The 22,797-nt window shown below is 43.9% G+C and overlaps 1 protein-coding gene across 17 annotated transcripts in view; it reads left to right on the top strand.

Annotated features, from left to right (window-relative positions):
* Positions 1 to 12,718: 12,718 nt before the first annotated feature.
* The window catches only part of Mak (male germ cell associated kinase), a 53,156-nt gene continuing 43,077 nt past the window's right edge, over positions 12,719 to 22,797 (top strand). For 6 of the 17 annotated variants that reach the window (XR_013051597.1, XR_013051595.1, XM_076573217.1 and 3 more), the window contains exon 1: positions 12,719 to 12,819. The gene's annotated coding sequence lies outside the window, so the exon portion shown is untranslated. Of the gene's footprint in view, positions 12,961 to 22,797 lie in introns of all 17 variants that reach the window. The other 11 variants (XR_013051594.1, XR_013051593.1, XM_076573216.1 and 8 more) reach the window with 6 other exon arrangements.

The following is a 22,797-nucleotide window of genomic DNA, read 5'->3' as shown; positions in this document are numbered from 1 at the left end:
AAACACGGACCAACAAGAGGCTGACTTAACAAAGGCTGGCAATTTGGAGCATGAAGTCCTAAGAGCCAGTGATCTCAAGAGTGAGCCATGGCTCGCTGCTGCTATGCAGGTGAACTTCAAAAACCGTGTGTTGAGGAAAAGTCATGAGACTTTTATCTTGGGCACAGTGGCTGCGCCTTAATCCACTGCTATTTCAGCCAGAAACTGCAGCACAGCAGCTACCAGCCTGCTTCGAGGTGGCCCAGCAGCTCAGGCCACAGCCTGGCGGGAATTCTGTTCCTGCAGGCATCGTCTCTGTCGCTGCAGCTTAAACAATGTTTAAGAGGTTGGGTGTGCCAGTTACCCTGACTCCGATATTGCACAGTGTGTACATGAAACCAACCATCACGCTGGACCCCCTAAATATGTACAACCAGAAAATGAGACATAAGAGAGTGCAGGCACCATGAGACGGTCTGTGTGAGATTGTACAGTGAGTTATCACGGGTAGAAAGAGGTACATTAATGCTCACAGGCTCCAAGAACTTCAGGGAATTGTGGAGAGTGCATGCTGACCAAGGTTGTGGTGACTTGGACGCACAATTATAAAAACACAACAAAGTCTGTAGCCAAGATCTGGAGTCTCATTGTACTTTTTATTTCAAGTTTTTTAAACATGAATTCTTTGGGTTTCCCAGAATAAAACAAGAACCTCCGTATGAACAGTCATTGCCAATTAAACGAGTCTAGAGAGGTGGAGAGTCTCAGGTCCTTCAATCCTGTTCTGCATGTGTTCATGAGAATTCCTATATGGCTGAAGAATTAAGTTTTAATGTATATAACTGGGAAAGTTAGTGCCATAAGCTTTCTTTCATATAGGACTATAAATGTATTTAGATATTAAAGACCTCTAAAGCCTCAGAATGGTGTCCTATAAAAGCCATGCCAGAAAGGCTTGTGCAATGATATCTTTTCATGTGAAAGTCAGAGTTAGTCTCCACACCGAAAAAGAGCTACATAGTTTTCTGGGGATGTTTCATTCAAAATGAATCTCCCACGAATCCCATCATGACACAGCTCAAGGACTGTTCATTTTAAGAAATCAAAAAGGCTAGAGGTGAGAACTAGAAATTCATCCATCGACAGGCTTTATCATGGCCCTTGAGTAGATTTTAAATCGTATGTCAGAGCCCTTGAACTTCACCTGGAGCAGTGACTGGATATCACGTTACCGTAAAATTTTCTAAGTCAATGAACAAAACTATAAACAAAGTCAGTGGCCCTAGAAACATGTTGATAGCGATCAGTTCCACAGCGTCGTTTTGACAGAAGCAACACACTTGAGGTGATATAATTGATTACTTCCTCCCAAGCAGGCCCACCTCAGGACTGATCCCTAGATGGAATGAAGCGAGCCGGACCGCGATGCCTGCTGCTGACAGACCAGGTCCAGGTTCCCAGCCCTCCCCTGGGGCCCATGGAGATTCCAGGAGTGCCCCTCAGACATGGTTTTGTCTCTTTTACCAGGTGTTTTGATTTTGCTGTCTTTTGATCTTCTAAATATGGACCTGCCCTGACTCTACAGGCCCTGGGAAGAGCGCGAGACAGGTGTGGAGGGTCCCGGGCCCACAATGCCATTCAGCCGGATGCTGTCGACCATCATTCTTGCTCTTGTGAAAGACAGCGAGCATTTTTACACCCTTAAAAATCAATGTACTGTCGCTACAGGGAAAACCCTACCCAAAGGGGGAACTGAAGTGACTTGTTTAGAAGTCCTTTGAGAAAGGTTTGCATTTTTTTTACCTTTCTAAACATTGAACAAGAAGTCCGCATCCCTCATGCCCCTCCAGCTTGGCAATCTCATCCTTTCTGCTTTCTATGGTATTTTAGATACTCCATCACCATGGAATGTCACAGTATTGGTTCTCCTGTGACTGGCTTACTTCATTAGCGGGAGTCCCCCATGTGTAGCAGGTAGCTGGATTTCTTCTTTTGTAAGGCTGAAAAGCACTTTGCTGTCTGTCTGTCTGTGCCGACATTTCCTTGTAGATCATCCAATAATTAGGCTGCTGTGAAGAATACGGCAGTGAACGTCCTTGCGAAGCTGTGTGGGATCATGATCAAGTGTCTTAAATGTATGCAAAATTTTGAGTTACTAGAGCAAATGCTATCTCTGTTTTAAATATGCTGAATAATTTGCACATGCAACTCAATAGAATGTGTATTCTAGATGAGATCCCAGATGAGAAAAAGAACGTAAGATAAACCCCATGGGCTTTAGTTTGGGCCAGCAAGGAAAGGAACCTGCCACCAAGCCTGATGAAGGACAGAATTTGATGCTGGGGCTCACGTGGTGGATGGAGAAAACTGACTTTCAAATGCTGCCCTCTAACCTTCACAGGTACACCCCTGCACACACACATGTGCCCCTCCACTCCTGGGCGAAAGCACACACACAAACACACACACACACACACACACACACACACACACACACACACTCCTCCACCCTGGACAATAAGTACATAAAAGATTTTTTGTTTGTTTTAAACAAAACAGAGTTCAGCAATAAAGGTGCTTGCCACAAGCCTGATGTTCCTTGAGACCCAAATAGTGGAAAGAGAACACCAACTCCTGAAAATTGTCCTCCGACATCCACATACATACATGGAACACACACAGACAAATAGACAAATGTAAAAAAAAAATGAGAAAAGAGAAACAAAAGAAAATATGGTCTTTATTTGATGTTGATGTATCATTATTAATTAGTCATGTTAAGTGTGCCACAAAAAATGTTAAGATATTCACAACAGCACACTTGGTGACCTTTTGTAAATCTAAAACTTCTCCTGAGAGTTAAGGTTTACTTGTAAGTTTTAAATGAGCACAGAAGCTTTTAAATGCCACAAGCATAAGTACATGACAAATGTGTGAGGTGACGTCAGTGTCGATTCCCCTTAGCTGTTCATCACGATTTGTGTAGCACACTGTGAGTGTGTGTGGTGGTGTCCACCTACGATCCTAGCTCTTGGGAGGTGGAAGTGAGAGGACCATGGGTTTGAAGACAACCTGGGCTACATAACTAGCCCAGGCCAGCTCAGGTTACGTAGTGACATACTCAACAAAATAAGTTATAAAACAAAAAGAAACATCACACTGTAACATATAAATAAATATGTGTAATCATTATTGTTCATTTAAAGTATTAGAGTCAGGAAGTATAGTTTGACCAGCCTGCAAAGGCCTTGGGTTCAATTCCCAGCACTGGAAAAAGTGTTTTAATGAATAAAGAACAGACTATAAAGGAGGAGGGATGAATAACACCAAGGATGTTTGTTAGAACACGTGACTCACATGATTTGAGCTGGGTCGAACCTGAAAGCTTCCTTACTGTGGTCCAGCTTCCATAATACCAGAAAGTCCTACCCTGCTGTGATGTCTACGAACTTTAACAATGGCCAGCATGGTAAGATATCTGTGAGGTGTAATAGTGCACTCATATCTTGGCAGTAACCAATAGCTGTGTAGTTGGACTTAAGGCCAACTTAGCAGGAAGGAAATCATGACTAGAAACATAACCAAGAACCTGGCTGGGGCTAGTGAGGTCATGGATCTTAGAAGGGAGCCTACTACCATCTCTATATTAAATTGCCATAATTTCTAACTGCATTCTAACATACATCCTTTCAAGTATGGCTCTCACCCTTCATCGAAGAAAGCAGAGACCGTAACAGAAAACCACAACTGGTTATAATGTGGAGATTAGTGGATTGTGGGGAGCCCAGCCCCAATGGATACACCTACAATGCAACTCCTACATCCAAGGCTCAGAGAGCACCCCAGAAATGGGGTGGAAAGACTGTGAGAGCCAGAAGACCAGGAAGCCTGGTGTGATATTGTACCTCCTAGAAATGACAGGGAAGCTACATTCAGGACACCTCAGCAATATGGCCGCCTAAACAAGACCTGAAAGATGACAATTCCAATAGGCATGTTAATAAGGAAAGGGGAATGTCGTGGGTTTCCACTCCTAAACAAGAACTGCAGGCAGCGAATGACTGCTGAGGGAGAAGAATTCGCCTCTCCTCAGGATGAACCACCCGACTGGTTATCCAACACAAAATGGTCATCGCTGAAATGATATACACATAAGATACGCTAAACAGACTCAGCAGGTTATCTGTATATATGTATGTGTCTATACACACACACACACACACACACACACACACACACACACACACACACGCTCACACACGCTCACACAACTAATAATCAAAGGAAAAGAGGCATGGAAAGGATTAGAAGGAGAAAACAGAAAGGGGGAAAGTGTCATAACTATATTTTAATTTTTAAAAATGTTAATAAAAAAGAAAACGACTGACACATACAAAATCACCAATAGGGAGATACATAGTTTGCTTTCTTGTATTCTGTTGTTATATATTGGCAAGTAAAGTAAAACAGATAAATAGAAAAGTCACCAACTGGGCTTTCATATTTTCATTATCTACTTAACTACTCATAATTGGTTAATTATCAATAAGAATTCAAGGGAAACTCATTTATGATCAGGGAAATCATAAAGGGTTAGAATCACTAATTTTCTTTTTTTTAAGTCTTTTTTTTCCTTTTATTTTATTTTACAATACCATTCAGTTCTACATATCAGCCACGGGGTCCCCTGTTCTCCCCCCCTCCCACCCCCTCCCCTTACCCCCAGCCCACACTAATTTTCTTAATAAATCAGGTGACTATTGAAAATGATTTTCAGAAAAAAAAATATCATCACTCCAGCCAGGGAAGCAAGTACACTAACTGCAGATTTTGTGTGTGTGTGTGTGTGTGTTTGTTTGTTTTTCAAAACAGGTTTTCTCTGTGTAATAGTCCTGGCTATCCTGGAACTCAATTTGTAGACCAGGCTGGCCTCGAACTCACAGAGATCTGCCTGTCTCTGCCTCCTGAGTGCTGGGATTAAAGGCATGTGCCACCACTACCTGGCCTATTCCTTCCTTTTACCCTGAGGTGAGGTCTGTCCTTGAAGTTAAGGTGTGTTTCTAGAATACGACAGAAGGATGGATTCTGTTTTCATGTCCATGATGTTTTTTGTTTGTTTTTATTGTGGAACTGACACCATTAATATTGAGGCCTGCTATGGTAGGGTGCTGGGTTCTAGTGGAGACATATTATCCTGGTTGTTATTGGTTGTGTTTTAATGCTGGAGTCTAGGCACCTGGGTTGGGTAATCTAGGTGCTAATATCTGGTCTTATCTTTGTTGGGTGGGTGTTTTGTTCCTTGGTTTCTGTTGCCCTCTCTGTTCTTAGGAGAGTGTGGTAGCTGTGTGCTGCCTGTATAGGAAATCCTGGGATCCTGTTGGATGTGACCAATGGAGTTTTCAGGTAAAGCGTGTTTCTAGGTATTGGGAGCTGACATTTAGGAATGGGGATGGATTTGGAGGGGGGATGTTTAGGGGATCCACAGGAGGGAGGAAAGCAGGGTCTTCCACCAGGATCTGCTTAGTCTCTTGAGTATGAGGGTAGAGAGTGAGGAGAGGCCACACAGGTGGCTGCTACAGAGATGGGAATGAGAATGGGGATTGGATTTGGAGGAGAAGAGGGAGAAGTTAATATCTGTAGTTAGAAGCTGGGTGGTGGTGGCACACACCTTTAATCCCAGCACTTAGGAGGCAGAGGCAGGCAGATCTCTGTGAGTTCAAGGCCAGCCTGGTCTACAAATTGAGTTCCAGGATAGCCAGGACTATTACACAGAGAAAACCTGTTTTGAAAAACAAACAAACACACACACACACACACACACACACAAAATCTGCAGTTAGTGTACTTGCTTCCCTGGCTGGAGTGATGATATTTTTTTTTCCAGGAAAGTTCCAGGAAAGGCGCAAAGCTACACAGAGAAACCTTGTCTTAAAAAAAAAAAACAAAACAAAACAAAACAAAAAAGGAAGGAATAGGATATTCCAATAAAGCTGGTGTGGGCATTTTAATATCTGACAAAATAGACTTCAACTAATCAGAAGAGATAAGGAAGGATATTATATAGTCATCAAAGAAAAAAATCACAAAGAAGACATTGCAGTTCTTAATATCTATGACCAAACACAAGGGCATCCAAATTCCTAAAAGAAACACTATTACAGCTTAAATCAATCACATATTGACGCTCACACACTGGTAGTGGGAGACTTTAGTACCCCACTCTTGCCAATAGACAGGTCATTCAGACAAAAACTAAGCAGAGGAATGCTGGCACTCCCTGATATTATAAACCAACACTTCTCAACCTTCCTAATGCTGTGATCCTTTAACACAATCCCTCATGTTGTGGTGACCCCCAACCATAAAATTATTTTTTGCTACTTCATAACTATAATTTTGCTACTGTTATGAATTATAATGTAAATATCTGATATGTGACTTCAAAGGGGTCATGACCCACAGGTTGAGAACTACTATCATAAACCAAATGGACTGAACAGATATTTACAGAATATATTACCCAAACACAAAAGAATATACCTTCTTCTCAGCACCTCATAAACCATTCTCCAAAATTGACCGCATGATTAGATACAAAGCAAATCTCAACAGATACAAGAAAACTATAATACACCCTGCATCTTGTCTGACCAACACAGATTAAAACTGGGTATCAACAACAACAGAAAGATCACAGACTTATGCAAACTGAAAAATTTACTACTAAATGCAAAATAGGTCAAGACAGAAATTAAGAAAGAAATGAAAGACTTTCTAGAATTGAATGAAAATAAGTACACAACGTAGCCAAATTTATAGGACATAATGAAAGCAGTTCCTAAAGACAAGTTCATAGCACTAAGTACATACATAAAAAAAATTGGAGAGATCTCATACTAGTAACTTAACACCACATCGAAAGCTCTCCAATAACAACAAGGATTCCCAAAAGGAGTAGATGGCAGGAAATAATCAGGGCTGAACTCAATAAAACAGAAACAAACAAAAACAATTGGTTTGTTCTTTGTTCTTGAGAAAATCTATGAGATTGAAAGACTCTTATCCAAATTACATGAGTAGAGCGGTTTAATGAACATGGTTGAGAAAGAGTCTCTGTGATAGGATGAGGTCGAGCTGGTGCCTACATAGAGCCTTCATCCATGTGTGCTGGCATCTTTGGTACAGGAAGTACTCTGCATGCTACCAAAGGAGAAATGTAAACTCCAGCCCAACCTGTGATCTAAACTGGTGTCCTGCCTTCAAGTATGCTGGTGTACTGTAATGGTGGCACAAAGTTTGTGCAAGTATCCAACCTATATCCAATTTGACTTAAGGGCCACTCCACTATGTGGATTCCATACTGGAAACAGCTTCGGTGACCAAGAACCTAGACTAGATAGTCTAGGAATCTAGGGTAAAACCAAATACGACTGACTGATCTAAAATATATATACTCATAGATCAGTGCGTTGCTCAGCCATCATCAGAGAAGTTTCCTCCTGCAGCAGATGGGAACAAATTCAGAGACCCACAATTAGACAATATGCAAAGAGTGAGAGATCTTGAAACACTAAGCACAGGGCCCGCACAGGTCTGCGCCAGGTCCTCTGTGGATATAGTGTGGCTTCCAGTTTAGTGTTTATGGAATTCCTGAGTGTGCAAATGAGTGGGTCTCTGATTCTTGTGCCTTCTTGGTCTCTTTTCCCTCTGTTTGTTTTGTTCAATTCCTATGTGTTAGTTTTGTTTTATCTTATTATACTTTATCTTATTTTCTTTTATTATTATCCCTTAGACTCCTGTTTGTTTTCCAATGAGAGGCAGGAAGGGAGTGAATCTGGGTGGGAGGTGTGGTGGGGCAGAACCAGGAAGAGTGGAGGAACGGGAAACTATAATCAGGATATATTATGTGAGAAAAAAATCCATTTTCAATTAAAGGGGGAAAAAATCAAATATCCAGACAGGAACGACAGCTCACACCTGTAATCTCAGCACTCTGGAAGCTGAAGCAGACATATTGCTATGATTTGAGACCATCTTAGGCTATTGGCTAGTGAGTTCCAGGCCAGTCTGGATTACAGAGTGAGACACTATATCAAAATACATATAATAAAAAATAATTATAGAAAAAGAGGTCATGAATTCTTGAGTGAGTTTTGGGGGAACAAGGGAATAATTTGAGGAGGGAGAGGGATGAGTGAAAATATGTAAATATAATGTACTCATATATGAAATCTTCCAATAAATAAAAAAATGAAGAAAAGCAAACCCTCTCCTTAAATAAGGTCGGGAGGAAAATTGCCATAGAAGAGTGCCACCTTGTGGCCATATGTGATATAGCATGTAAGTAAGACTGCCCAGTTTTCTTAAAACCATCTCCTAAATAATAATTGTGACAAGTACATTTAGCTTGGACAAAATTTAAGAGAAACATCAATAACACTGGTACTCTATGTAATTGTAGTGAGGATGAACATCCTTCCTCAGGTAGGATGACGCATGAGTGGAGTGAGTAGCCCATTTGAAAGACTGGGACCATCTACTACAGTGTTGGTGTTCAGTGTCCCTCAAAGGCTCTGTTAAGGGTTTGGACCCCTCAGGGTGCTGAAGAGATGGCTCAGAGGAGAGCTTGCTGTTAAAGCTCCAGGAACCTAGTTCGAAACCTTAGAACCTACCTAAAACGCCAGGCGTGGCCACATGTGCCGATAACCCCAGTGCGGTGGGGAGCGGAGACAGGAGGATTGCTGGCCACCTGCCTAGCTGGGGTTCAGAGACAGACCTTGGCTAAAGGGGATAAGTCAGAGAGTTACAGACTGTGGTAGCTGGCACTCTCCTTTAGCCTCTGAGTGTGTATGAGCGTGTGTGCCTGTACATATGTGTACACAGAGAGAGAGAGAGAGAGAGAGAGAGAGAGAGAGAGAGAGAGAGAGAGAGAGAGAGAGAGAGAGAGAGAGAGAGAGATATTTAGGGCCCAGTATGTGACACCACTAGTGAGAAAGAGTGAAAGATTTAGAAGGAGAGGTTCACTACTGGGAGGAAGAGTTAGTGGCGTCTGTCTGTCTGTCTGTCTGTCTGTCTCTCTCTCTCTCTCTCCCTCTCTCTGCCATTGCTTAACAGCTCCTCCATCATGTACTCTCACGACTCCAGCACTGGCCCAAAGGCAGTGGGACATGTGACCCTAGAGTGCACCCCCAGAAAGAGTTAGCAAAAATCAGCCTTTCCCTTTTCCAAACTGAGTGTTCGGGGGCAGGAAGATCAGCAGGCAAGTCCAGCCTGAGCTACAGCCAATCCTGTCTTGTAATCTTGCATTGAATAGCCCTCAAACCAGACTTGTTGCTTACACTCTTCATCCTCGGATTCCCTATCTTCAGATGTCGCTCATCTTGGCTGCATGCACCACAGGCCACCAGTCATCTAGGGCAGATGGTCCTGTCCGTTTCAGCTCCCGGGTCTCCCTGAGTGCTATGTCCTGTTTCCAACCTCTCGGCTGTCATTGGCTCCCATCATTCCTTCCCAGTCCGTTTCAATGGGCTCCTTCTCCTCTTCTGGCCTCCAGACGGACTACTCAGTCCTGCATCAGCATACTCTCCTCTGTGCTCACTCACTTTGATGAAATGCAAATCTGAATGCAGATCACTTGCAGGACTTCCTGCTTTCCTCATGATGCATGCTAAGGATTAGGATCCCTAGAGAGCAAGACCTCTCTGATCTAACATAGGCTTTTTGTTGTTTTGTTTTTTGGATTGAGGGGGTATTTGTTTTATGTTATTGATGATCTTATGAACCCCAGGCTGGCCTTGAAGTTCATTATGCAGCTGAGGCTGCTCTTGAACTCTTGGCCCTCCCACCTTCACGTCCCCGATGCTGGTGTTGTAGCAATACATCATCATGTCTGGCTCAAGACACTGTGTAGCCCAGGCTAGCCTAGAGCTCTCAATCTTCTCGATCTCCTGCATGCTGGAATTGCACGTATGTGCCATCACTCCTGCCCAACATGCTTTTTATTTCAACTGCCTGCCTCACTGTAAGCCGTGACACAGTCTGTGCTCTCTGCCTCGACACCATTTCCGGTGGCAAGGACACAGTCTAGTGCCTAACCAGGTATCTCTAAGTGAGCCCATCACTGCCTCTTCTACCCCACTTCTGACTCACGCATCCTTTGGTCAGGCCTTTTGCAGTGACACCAGTGTCCCCTTCTCTTATTCTGTACTAATTGCTATTTGCTCATTTTGTCACAGTTGATCTTACCATACCCATTGTCTAATCCTGTACTACTGTATGTGTCCCCCCCACCTCTCTCTCTCTCTCTCTCTCTCTCTCTCTCTCTCTCTCTCTCTCTCTCTCTCTCAGTTTTTTTTTAGTGTAACAGTCCTGGCTGTCCTGGAACTCAATTTATAGACCAGGCTGGTCTTAAACTCACAGAGATCTGCCTGACTCTGCCTTCCCAGTGCTGTGATCAAAGGCACTGCCCAGCCCAGCAACATTCTCTTAAAGAATAAATGAAAACAGACTGAGGAGCCACATGGGAGGAAAATAGACCCATGGAGTTGAGCAATATAAGGACCTGAGATGCAAGAGCATCTATAGAAACAAGCACCCAGAAAGCACAAGGCTTCTCCCAAGTTTCGCAGCCTGAGGACCAGATTTAATGAATCAAGACTTTACAGAATGAATCTAAGGAAAACCAAAATAAAAAGCAAGCCAACTGAATTTTGATGATGTGACTGGAAAAGGTAATCAAGACTCTCCTTCCTAGGCCAGCCTGGGATACATGGTGAGTTCCAGGCAAGTCCTTGCCTCTCATCAAGGAAACTTCTCTTTTCAACACAGAGACCACTACAGAAAAGCATAACCAATCAAAGGCAGAGTAATGGAGCGCAGTCCCAATAGATCCATTCACAAAACAACTCCAGTTCCCTAAGGGTCAAGGAACACTGCAGAAGCAGGGCTGGACCGATCCCGAGAGCCAGAGGATTGGGGAATGTGCTGAGACTGTGTCTCTAATAATGAAAGCTGCACCCACAAAGTCTCCCTAACATGCCTGAAGGGCTCTCTAACAGGCCTGAGCACGGCAAACATGGTGCCAACAGGTTTTCCCTTCACCCTTCTCTCTTCCTCTCTAAACTGTTAGATCACACTCCTAAAGCTAGCCACCAACGTCTATTCCCTTATTTGTCCATTGGCTCATTTCTGAGACTGGTCACCAAGGTCCAATCATCAAAATATCAAGGTTCAGTCATCAAAATTCATTATTTTGACAAACCTAATTAAAATACCCAGTCAGAACTTACCAACCAGTCCTAGCTCGTTCTCACTCAGACCTCCTCTTTTCCCCTCTTAAAACTGACACTTGCAAAGCTATTTGCTGCCATTTCTGCCCCATTCAGATTCAACCACCTTTTCTCTCCACCTTGCTTAATAATGATCCCTTTGTTTGGAAATTGGTGTTAGAGTGTGGTCTGTGCCTAATCTGGAGTCCAGAGGGGAGCACCCCACAGTACCCAGGTCCCTTCAATGACTGCTTAAATATGAGCTGAACAAGGACAAGAATAGACTTGGCAAAATGCATGGGGCTGGGGGTTGGCTTGGGGTAGGATGGGGGGGAACCACAAGGTCTCAACACTACACAAGAACTACAGGCAACCAAGGAACACTGAGAGTGGGAGAAATAGTCCTCCCCAGGGAAGAGCACATCTGTTGTTACCGATACCAAATGGCCATCTCTGAAAACATACATACAAGTGACTTTATACAGTCTGAGCAGGTTATGTCTAGAAGTATTCATGTGTACACACCTATGCATGTCACAACAATTGATGAAAAAAGAGGCCATGAATTTGAAAGAGCAAGAACGGTTATTCAGGAAGGTCTGGAAGGAGAAAAGGGAAGGAGAAAGGATGTAATTATAATCTCAAAAAGAGAAGAAAAAATGAAACATGAAATTGATTCTCAAGAGTCAACTTTCTCTTTGTGAACATTGTCTATTTTTCTTCAGATCTGGATGCCTAACGTGCCCACACGCTGTACATTCGGGGATCTCTCCGCTGCTTCTCCCCGTTTTTAGTGCATTCATTTAGCTGTTCCTGTGCTGGCTCATAGTCAACACTTCATATACAGAACTCAGTGCCTTATTTATTAAAGACATACGACATGCAAGCTGTGCAAACTACTTCGCATAAGCTATGCACAGTGACTTGATACAGGATTAAACATTGCCCTTTAAAGATAGACTTAGCTTATTCTGCAGTATTTGATGAGTAATCGGTTCATTTTAAAGTGTCAAACATTTGTGTGTCAATTCCTTCTTTGATTTACGTATTAATATCAAGTCTGGTTCTTAACCTGAAGCCACGTCGGGTTTGTGCACGGTGGGTGAAGTATTCCTCCTTCGTGCCAGTGAAACATATACAGGGACATTTCCAACATGCTACGTCATATGCATCCAAGTTCACTATGCCATGCTCTGGCTTGTCAGTTTCAATATGCTTCCCCACAAGATCTGAAACCTTACATTGTGAAAGCCAACAACATCTAGAAAGTCCCTATTATAGAGGCGAATTATACAAATATGCATGTTTTCAAGGCGACAATTGTATAATAAAAAAGGTTTTAAGAATAAATAAACGCTGTTAGTCATTTTAAAAAGGTGAATGGGTAGAATAGATTGGCCGGGCGGTCCCTTCGCGGAGGCGAGGCCTACGGTGGTGGGCGGGGCGTGTCGCGCCCGACCCCGCCCTCCGTGGGCGTGGCGTGAGCGGCAAGCCGCGCGGGCAGGCGCGCCCTGGCCGTTTCCTAGGATACGAAACACACACTGCGCTGGAGCTTCACAAGGGAGCGAACGAGGTAAGCTGCCGGCGCCGGCGGGTAATCCCGAGCAGGCTGCGGGACCCAGCCCGACCTGAGCATCGAAGTCGCCCGGCATGTCGCCTCGGCGCCCTGTCCAGCCAGGGCCACTCTCCGCCGGGAGGCGGGACCTGGACGCCGGTACGGGCCGGCGGGAGGGAGGAGGGTCCCAGGGCGGAGCGGCGGGCTAGGGGACGGGAGGACGCGGGCAGGGGCCTGGCTCTCCCGGCTCCCTAAGCTTCTCAGGGTCCCTCAGGCTCCCCAGGACTCTCCCTAGAGGTCTCCAGCTTTCAGGACTTGGCGCTGTCCTCTCTTTACACGCCTGCAGAGGGATCCCTAAGCTGAGCTGGTGCCCTGGGTCCCCTACTTATCTTCAGGGTGTTCCGGCTGAGTGGGAACTACTTTTAGGAGTGAGGCTCCGGACTGGACCTGAGGGGGAAGAGGAACTGAGTCTATATCTCATAAAGTGGAATTGGAGGGAAGAGAAAGAGAAGGTCCAACTCCAGACGTCCTTGGTGCATTCCAGGTTGCAAGTCGGTGAAAGCTGAGCCCCTCTGTGGAGCCCTAGCTGTCTTCTCCAAGCCCAGGAGATCCACCCTTCCGGGTCAGACCCCCTCCTCCCAATCCCATGACATCTGCTCCTAGAGACTAGCTAAGTCACAAGGATCAGAGTGAGCCAGATAAAGCCTGGCTCTTTCCCGCAATTGGGCCTTTAATTTAGACACAGCTGTGGGGCACAGGGACTTCTGTCACTGCATAATGTCGCTTGTTCTCACTGTCATTCGTTGTAATGGCAAAGGAGTCTCATAGAGGTCACTTATTTTAACCAGAAAAGCAACTAATGGGGTAAAAATGATAGTGGGAACAGAAGTTACTTTCAACCTGTGAACAGTGACGGACCAGGGAGGCTTCCCTGAGGAAGGCCATCCCCTGCTCTGCAGAGTGTGGAGTCTCTCTCCGTGCTGTGGATTCATTCATTCATTAACTTTTAAACAATATGTGAATGTTAGCACAGAACTATCTTTGTGGTTTTACAATCTGAGGCAGAATCTTTTCCTGCCTGGGATGGTGGCTCAATCTGTCCCAACACTTAGAAGGTGAAGGCAAGAAGACCAAGAGTTCAAATATCAGTGAGCTGCTAGCCAAATTCAAGGCCAGCCTGGGCTACATGGGGTCCAGACTAGGGGTGGGGGATCTCTTCTTTTCCCATTACAACAATCCCTCTTTTGATTTCTGTAAATATGTCTGCCACTTGACTAATGTGAAATCTTTTTCTTTTCTTTCTATTTTTTCCCTCTATTTTGCTTTTAGCTGGTACAGCAATTCTTAAAATGCTATAGTTTTGTTTAAAAAGTCAATGACAGCCTTAGAGTGTTATGATACCATGTTCTCCTAAGACATCTAAACCTTAGCTGTTGGGTGATTGGCAGGTACATTTTACCCTCCATCTGCCCTCCACACTAATCCTTTTTAATCTTATTTAAATCCCCTATTAGCTAGTACAGAATTGGCAATAACTGTGCATTTAAGTGGTAATTGTGCACTTTGGTAAAAGTAAATAAGAGAGGATGAATATTTATTCAGGTTTTATGGTTGGAACTCTAAATGAATGTCCTTTTTAAGGTCAGCATGGAACATTTGTTTAGCCTACAGGAGGGTCGATGCATGTTATGGCTGAACGGCTGAGTCCTTAATACTTGTGCTACATTCATAGATTTCCAGCAGTTGTTGTATGTAGATGAAGACCTGACGCCTGGGAGCTGTGCTTTTCCTTAAGTGAGATACACTGCTTCTTGAGCAGTGATCAGTTCAGGGCTTTGCTGTGTTCCATGGGGGAAAAGTGGTGATTGATATGCAATCAGTGAGGAGGTGCGTGGGAATATTGATTTCTGCCTTCCGGAATGGGAACATGCTTGCCCCACACCACACAAGCGTGAGGTCCTGAGTTCAATCTACAGAATCCATGTGAAAAAACCAGACAGACATGGGGGCACACGCACTTGTAGCTTCAAGGGCAAAGACAGATGAATCTTACTGGTCAGCCAGCCTCACCAAATTGGCAAGCCCGTGACCAATGAGGGACTCCGTCTCAGAACAAGGTGAGCAGCATCCAGGACACCAGCGGCTGATCTCTGACACACACACACACTACCTTCCCATCTATGCTGCCTTTTATTGTTTCATTGTCCCTATTTCTTCAGAGGATGGGAGGAAGGGGAAACAGCTTCCGGCCCCCCAAAGAGCTATTTATTTTATAATGAACATGGCTCAGGAGAAACCTTTGTAAAGCTTTGTTAGGAAGCCCGGGACACAAGCATGTTTTACCTAAAGAGTAGGTGAGGTTTGAAATTGATGGATTCTCACAGATCTGACCTTTTAGATATCTAGTGGCATCCGCATAATCTCTACTTTCTCTCAAACATACCACCAGGAAATGGCTATGATCTCTGTGACTATTCCTTAAGTGTAACTACAGCCTCTTCTATCACTGTCCTCAAAATAGAATTAAAACAATTTTCCATTGTTTATTCAGAGGTTGGTTGGTCTGGCTTAAAATTGAAGTTTCTAGAATAGCTTTGTCAAGAATGGCTCAGCTTCCAGAGCCGTGCAGAGAGCCGTCATTGACCGAGTGGTCTGTTTGCTGTGTGCTGGGCACAGGGGGGCAGGGCGGCCCTCCACTTCAGGGTGGTGGTGGTGGTGGTTGACGGTCTCAGTCCTGGAAGGGTGAGGAGCAGTCAGTCATCTTCCAGATTGTAAAGTGGATGCAAAGTGGGTTTGCTGCTTGTCCAGGGACCTTCCTACCTTCTGTTTCTACTTCCTGGACACCACCCCTGAGCCCAGCCTGTCCCCTACATCTTTGCTCATGAGTGTTCCCTCTTCTCCTCCCTTCTAAAGCAGCAGGTCCCTTTTCCGGACCACCTCCATGACTCTCTCCTCTCATGCTCTCAATGCTTTGTGCTCCGTTAGCTGTTATCAGGAAAATGATTGAGTTAAAGGATGTAGTTATCACGCTGTATATCTGTGGGAGTGGAGTGTGTACAGAGGCCAGAGAAAAAGGCCCGGTGTCCTGCTTTATCACTTTCCACATGAGACAGGGTTTCTCAACTGAATCGGGGCGAGGCTGGCTGTTGCATGAATCTTAAAAGTTCTTATTAATAAAATCAAACCCGAGGTGAGTTATTGGGGTCCATGCTGGTAGATCAGAGAGACAGAAGAAGCCATAGCTATCTCACCTTGCCAATTCCTCAGCTGGTCCTGTTTCCTCAGACTGGAAGCTTCTGTGTCCTCATCCCAATGAATATCAGCTGAACTGTGTTGCTCCAAAGCCTGAAAGCTTAACCAGCCGAATGCTTAACCAGCCAAAATGTCTCTAGTTTCTGGTCCTCACGCCTTATATATCTTTCTGTTTTGTACCACCACTCCCTGGGATTAAAGGCTGGCTTTCTGGGATTAAAGGTGTGTGTCACCATGCTTGGCTATTTCCGATGTGGCCTTGAACTCACAGAGATCCAGAGGGATTTCTATCTCTGGAATGCCAGGATTAAAGGCGTGTGCTATCACCGCCTACCTAGTGGCTTTTCTGTTCTCTGACCCCAGATAAGTTTATTAAGGTACACAATATTTTGGAAAAAACAATACCACCACATCTCCTCTCTTTTTGTCTAAAATTAAAGAAAGCTTATAACTAATACAAGAAAAACTATCTAATATGTATATACAATATATACAGACAAAAATTACATTAATGATGTCTAGTCCATTAACATTTGACAGATTCAGATAAAAACTCCATTATATATATTAACAATGTCCAGTCCAGTAACAACTGATAAACTCAGACCAAAAAAAATTCATTACTTATCTTATTTAAAACAAGTACTTCCTTTTTAAAAGTAGATTCCATAATCTCCCTTTTTATCTTATCATATCCATATTTTCTCTTTTTTCTTTTCATAATAGATTCATTAGTCTACCTTTTGTCATTTTTATATCTTCCCCTTTTTCTTCAGTGTAGATTCAGTGATCTACCTATTTATCCTATTATTTCTTTATCTTTTTTCTCAGAGTAGATTCGATGATCTATCTCATATCTATATTCTCTTTTTCTTTTTGCTTTCTAGGGGTGAAGATATCTTTAGGGAATCTTGAAAAGAAAATTTGGGGGTTAATCATCAATCCTGTATCGTTTGTCCAGTCTCTGCATAATAGGAAAGTTCAGGACTTGTTTCAAGTCCTTGTTTGAGTAGTCTGTCAGGCTGGATCATCTCAACTAGTCCTCTCGAAATTGTCCTGACCAGTTTGTAGTCCAAAGTTGATTTTTCCATGGTGTTAATCGGCTTAATGGCTTTATCATAGTCCATGTGGAATCATCGTTGTAGGATCCTGTCATCTTTTTGAAGATTTCAAAGTCACTGTTAGGCATGGTCATGGTTTCCTGCAGACTTTTTTTTTTTTTTTTTTTTTTTTTTTTTTTTTTTTTTTTTTTGCCTCCTCTGTGGTTTGGAGCAATCATAGTCTGATAAATGTCTGTCTCTTGGAACCATGAACATTCTTCCCTAGAACAGAAAATCTTCACAACATTTTCTCCCCACCATTTGTCTTGCCAAACTTTTCCAAACTGACCTTTGCCGATGCTTTCTTGTAACACGATGGTCCTGGCAATTCTTCTCTGAACCAGCAGCAGTAAACCCTTTGTCCCAGGTAGCAGCATCACCGCAGTCACCAACACGATGAGAAGGAGCTGGCAACGTGGAGCAGTAGCCACTGCTTCCATGGTCCCACCACTGTTTGTGGCTCAGTCCAGGCCAAATCTTCTCCCAAGCCTCCTAGGCCGGCCTCAAACTCGGGATCCTCCTGCCTCTGTCTCCTTCAGCAAATCCTATGGGCGTGTGCCACCACAACTGGCTGAGTGTAACGTGGGCCTGAGCTGGGGCTCACAAGGCCACAGCCAAGCAGCTTTTTCATGAATTCGTAACACGAACGTTGGGCGCCAGATGTAGCAGGAATCTTAAAAGTTCTTATTAATAAAATCAAACCCGAGGTGAGTTATTGGGGTCCATGCTGGTAGATCAGAGAGACAGAAGAAGCCATAGCTATCTCACCTTGCCAATTCCTCAGCTGGTCCTGTTTCCTCAGACTGGAAGCTTCTGTGTCCTCATCCCAATGAATATCAGCTGAACTGTGTTGCTCCAAAGCCTGAAAGCTTAACCAGCCGAATGCTTAACCAGCCAAAATGTCTCTAGTTTCTGGTCCTCACGCCTTATATATCTTTCTGTTTTGTACCACCACTCCCTGGGATTAAAGGCTGGCTTTCTGGGATTAAAGGTGTGTGTCACCATGCTTGGCTATTTCCGATGTGGCCTTGAACTCACAGAGATCCAGAGGGATTTCTATCTCTGGAATGCCAGGATTAAAGGCGTGTGCTATCACCGCCTACCTAGTGGCTTTTCTGTTCTCTGACCCCAGATAAGTTTATTAAGGTACACAATATTTTGGAAAAAACAATACCACCACAGCTGGCCGCCAGCACGCACCAGGCATCCTCCTGTCTCTGCTTCCCAAAGCTGTGGGCTCACAGGCACGTGTGACCACACCCAGGTCTTCCTGTGGGTGCTCGGTGTCCACACTCAGATCCTCAGGGTTCCACAGCAGTTGCTCTTACGCACTGAGCCATGTCTCCAGTTCCCACACCAGTGTACTTCAGAATTATATTTCCAAACTTGCATTTTTAAGATTTACTTCTTTTATCTTATGTGTATGAGTGATTAGCTTGCATGTGCGCCTGTGTCCTGTGTATCCTGTAACTGGAGTTGTGAACTGATAAGTGGGGTGCTGGGAATCAAACTGGGGTCCCTTGAAGGAACAACAGGTGCTCTTAATCACCAAGCCACCTCTCCAGCCTTAGAATTACATTATTTTTATGACAATGCTTCATGTAGACTTTTTCTGCCTTAACCTTTGAGGTCCTAGTGTCTCAAACTTTTCTCTCTTCGCTGCTTTCAAAGGCCTTTTTAGTACTCTCCAAGAGTCAGGATGATCCAGGTGCAGCTCCAGGTTTCAGCGTGGAGAGTGTCTGGTACCACAGGCTCCTGTCCACTGACAGCCACAGGCCCCTGTCCTGTGACAGCTGTATGTAGATGTTTCAAGGAGAGGAACTGGGCTACGAGTCTTATGGTTGTGCTATGGTACGGTGCGGCTGTGTAGCTTTGGGACAAAGGGGGTGGTTCCTCTGTGAAGTGCAACAACTGTAAAGCCAAAGATGGAGGTTGTAAGTTGGACATCACACTCAAACCAGAGCGTCAAGCCTGACTTGAGGGTCAGACTGACTCCGTCCTAAACAGTTCATTTATTTCCCTGTGGGTTGGTTTTACATTCTTCCTAACGGAGGAATGCTGTGATACAGCTTTCTGCCTAAGTAAATTCTCTAGTTGTTACTTAACCAGAAAGGATCAGTAAACCTCTCTGGAGAGCTCATTTCCTGGAGACGGGCATGCACCTGTGAGCAGGGGTAGCTGGGAGACAGGGCAGCGATCAGCTGTTCTCTGATCAACTGCAGAAGCAGCCTGAATGGAAACAAGTGTATTGTGGGATGGCCAAATCAGCACAGCACACAAAACAGAACAAGCATCCCCAAACACCTTTCCGAGTTGTGTTTGCTCATGCAGGAAAAGGAAAAATTAAGAAAAATATGTTTCAATTAAGAACCATCTACAATAGTGTTTTTCTACATTAATACCTTGATGTTTTGATTGGTATCTGTGTATATAGCATAAAGACTGTTTAGGAAAACTCATTTTTCCCCCAGGCAAACCAGAAGCCATTTGATGGCATTCCTTAAGACATTTCACTAAGCATACGATGAGGAAGACGAAGAAACCCTAAATATAAATGGCATTGTATTAGTTAGGGTTTCTATTGCTGTGAAGAGACACAATGACCACCGCAACTCTTATAAAGGAAAACATTTCATTGGGGCTGGCTTACAGTTTCAGAGGTTTAGTTCATTATCATCATGGCAGGAAACATGGCTGCATGCAGGCAGACTTGGTGCTGGAGAAGGAGCTGAGAGTTCTACATCTTGATCCACAGGCAGCAGGAAAGACTGCTCACAAGGCCTAGCTTGAGCATATATGAGACCTCAAAGCCTACCTCCACAGTGACACACTTCCTCCAACAAGGCCACACCTCCTAATAATGCCACTCCCTCTGGGCCAAGCATATGAGTCAATGGGGACCACTCCTATTCAAACCACCACAGGCGTCTTACAATTGCAAGGTCTTACCACGGAGTTGCACAGCCTAACTGTTTCCGTGTGTCTTTGAAGGAAATGTCTCCCATTGGAAGAAGAAGTGTTAAATTCACAGATACTCCTGTGATCGAAAAGCCTTGTAGCATTGCTAATACATCCCTGGAAACAGAGAAGCGTGTGGTTTTGCTGTGCGTATGTGCATTCATGGGTGATTTGGGAAGCCTTGGGGACTTTGACAGCTATGATGCGTCCTCATTGGGCCTCCATTACTGCCTGTCAGAGAGAAGCATCTCTGAGTTTTACATCATGAAAGTCAAAGTGCCATAGTGGGGGGGGGAGGGGCAAGCAATCCTGGAATGAAGGACCAAACTGGAAGGGATATTTAAAGCAAGCTGTCTTCTGATGGTGCTGTTTGGGAACTAAAAGCACAAAGCCTCTAGCACAGTGAGAGACCTCTAACAGCCAAGAATGATGTAGAGACACGTGTTGAAAAGCAGTTCCTTGAAATGCAGGCTGAAGGTAGAACACTGGAGGAAACCAGTGAGCATCCTTGCTACACAGTGTACAGTTAGGTTGTGCCTTGTGCTTATTACAGTTATAAAATCAAGACCTACTAAGACTCTGACAGAACCATCTTACTATATTCACATCTATGGTTTTGAAGCCCGCAAAGCTCTGGAAAATGAAATTTTAAAAATGAAGTTGTGTAAACTCAGTTGTAACAGTAGGAGCTACAGGGCATGAGGCTGTTCCAGTCTCTGTCTGTTTTTTTGTTATTCTTTCCATGAATTTGTCGATCGACAGGTTTATGAGGATGCTTCTTGAAGGCATCAGTAACATAGATATGACCACAATATTGCTTTTTTAAAATATGAAAATGTCGGTATTCCATGCTCTCCCAAGAGTTTCACATAAGTATTGGTGAGCTTTTGTTAGGTTTATGTATGTCACTACTATTCTCATTTGACTGCTTAATAAATACAAATTAGCAAATAATCCAGAAAAAGGAAGTCATCATTTTTTTGCATTGTGCTCTAATCCCAAAAGTAGAGAATTGCACACCTTACCCTCATGTGACAGGCCACACTCAAACCTCAAGCTCACCAAAACTCCATATAAAGTTACCTTCAAAGTACGTGTAGAAGGTGTATGTGAAACATGCATGCATTTCAGGTTTAGAATTAGGTCCCATCCTGAAGCTACTTCAGTATATATAAGCAAATATTCCAAAGTCCAGAAACATTTAAAACCTGTATCACTTCTGATCCTACACCTTGTTAGGAGAACACCTGGTCTGAGGCTACGCTCTGCCCCTTGGATTGTTTTAATACATTTCTTTATTTTTGAAATTTTTTTTTAAAAAGTGATATAAAGCAATTCAGTTTCTGAACATATTTATTTATTGGTTTTTGTTTGAGAAAGGGTTTCTCTGAGTGACAGCTCTGGGTGTTCTGGAACTCGCCTTGTAGACTAGGGTGGCCTTGAACTCACAGAGATCTGCAAGCCTCTGCCTCCCAAGTGCTAGAACCAAAGGCATGTACCACCACCACATGGCCTGAATTTGTTTTTCAAATAACAGTTTTAAAGTAAATTTCAGTTATTCAAGTTGTAATGAAAAACTCAAGTTCAGTCACCACACATCTGAGAATGGTTCCTTTCTGAACTACTTCCATTTGGTCACTTGAAAAACTCTCTAGCCACATAACCACTAAATGCAGTAAGTGACCATACTCTGGATTCTCTACTGGGGAGGGGAGGTGCTATGAAAGGTCATGATTGAATCAGCAGAGAACATTGGAATAAGACTCACCAAAGTATGGTGTTCATCTTCAGTGTGGATACGGAGCTAGAATATATGTATGTTAACCTTAGGTGTTTCAGAAAGAGAGGTCTGTGCGTGCACCCAGCATGTGTGTTTGGAGAGAGCACTCGGATAGTAAGGTGGGATTAAAAGCTCAGAACAGGTGACTCTGTGGTCTTAGCTCTCTGTGAGTTTGGTGCAGACACTATCATTCAGAGTATCTGCATGGTTAGTGGGGGGACCTGTGGTCCTTGGGTCAGCCTCTCCTGTGATGTAGGACAAGGTATTCAAGCTTTCTAGACTTATCAACTGTCCCGTCTGCATCACAGAGCTGTTGGGGGACCTGTATGAGAGTGCTCTGGGAGTTCGCCATGTGCTGTATACTGTTGTTCCTAGAAAAGTCAAAATAGCTGGGCTTGGCAGTACACACCTGTAATCCTAGCACTCAGGAGGCATAGGCAAGAGGATTGCCCGTAAGTTGGAGGCTAGCCTGATCTACATAGTAAGTTTCAGAGATAAAAAGCAGAAATAACTGGGTGCTGGTAATATTCGGTTTATCTGCTTCCATAGGGTTTGCATACATAGTCACTCTGTTCTTGAGGTATATGAATGGTCATCTCGTGTTTAACACCAATTATGTTATCTCCCCTGGAAGGAGAATGCTTCGATACTCATGTGTTAGCCCATCTATTAATTCATGACCGTTTTAGTCAAAGGAGGAAAAGACAGTAGTGACCCTGGATTATTAGTTGGTCACCGTTTGCTTTAGTGACACATGATGCAACTGTGAAGCTCTGTTTCTCCCTCCATCCCTCACAAACTGCACTTGGCCTGGCGCTGTCCGCATTCTGCCTATCTTCTTCATGCCAGGACCCAGGACCCAGCGGTCTGCACATTCCTGACCACACTGCTTCTGTTCACAGTTTA

The sequence above is a fragment of the Peromyscus maniculatus genome, chromosome 5, assembly GCF_049852395.1.
Source record: "Peromyscus maniculatus bairdii isolate BWxNUB_F1_BW_parent chromosome 5, HU_Pman_BW_mat_3.1, whole genome shotgun sequence".
Classification (NCBI taxonomy): domain Eukaryota; kingdom Metazoa; phylum Chordata; class Mammalia; order Rodentia; family Cricetidae; genus Peromyscus; species Peromyscus maniculatus.
This window is presented reverse-complemented; position numbering and strand designations above follow the sequence as displayed.